Raw genomic sequence first — 1,312 nt, forward strand, 5'->3', positions numbered from 1 at the left:
ACGCTCTTGACTCGGTCGCGTGCTCATCCTAGCCGACTTTTCTCCTAGCACGACAAGCAAACGATCCCCACCCTTTGGTAAGTCGCGCGCATCACTCTCATATCTCTCCTTTTACTCCTCACTTCGTCCTTTCCTCCTTCTCTTGGTCCTCATTCTACCTCTTTCTTCTCCTTCCTTCTCTTTCCCTTCTTCCTACCCTAAACGCGCAACGCTTTAAATTCGTGCCCGCTATTTTTATCCTCGCGTAGCCGGTGGTTACGCTCGTTACGTCGCGTTAACTTCGCACGCAGCGATACTATCGGGCCAAGCATTAATTTGTACGAACGAGCGGGCAGTCGCCCCATGACTCGGATAACGAGACAAATCTTAATGACTTTGGCAGATGTACGAGCTTCGTACGAGCAACGAAAACCGCTCTTTACCGGATTCCGCGCGAACCCAGGACGGTTTCGAGGCACGAGAGATAATCTCTCGGCGATCGACGTCGAGTATACGTATATATATATATATATATATATATATATATATATATATATATATGTATGTACGTACGTGTAGGTGTATTATCCGTTCTCGTCCTACGCTCACAGACTCGACTTTTATCGAAACCAAATTAGCGTATCGGGTCTCGTGAATGCACTCGAAAATTCGACGTAGGTACGGCAGAGTCAAGATTAACCATTCGCTTTCTCTTCGTTCGATAAACGAAAAAAAAAAAGAAGAAAAAAAAAAAGAATCTTACAAGGCTTACTTGTAAAAAGTCCATCCAATTAATTTCTTATAATCACGATAAATATATCTATACATATTCGTTTTATCGCGTATGATCGGACACGAATTTTTATAGACAGCATTTATTATCTAATAATTAAATTATAACAATAACCTTGATTAAATCTTTCGTAAACGTGAAACTGTCTTTTCTCTCTCTCTCTCTCTCTCTCTCTCTCTCTTTCTCTCTCGCGATATTTCCGTCGATTTGTAATTCGTCTATAGGAAATTTTCAAAGTCAATTTGCATCTTGATTTAAAGCTCTCTTGTTTGCCGAAGAAAAATAGGTTCGTCGATCGTGTGTAAAACTATCGGACGATACTCGTTCCTTTTCTCGTTGATGGTAATACTGGTGGTGGTTTTCGATCGAACGAAATGGTGACTCGTGTCGCGTGTCGATCAGTGTGTGAGAGAGAGAGAGAGAGAAATAGATAGTTAGAGAAGAGCAGAGGGCTACAATTAACGGCTCGTCTCCGACGAATATATGGACCGTTCGTGCAGGACGCTCCCGTCATACGTCACGTCTTTCGGTGCACGTATT

This window comes from Vespa velutina, chromosome 8 (assembly GCF_912470025.1).
Source record: "Vespa velutina chromosome 8, iVesVel2.1, whole genome shotgun sequence".
Lineage (NCBI taxonomy): Eukaryota > Metazoa > Arthropoda > Insecta > Hymenoptera > Vespidae > Vespa > Vespa velutina.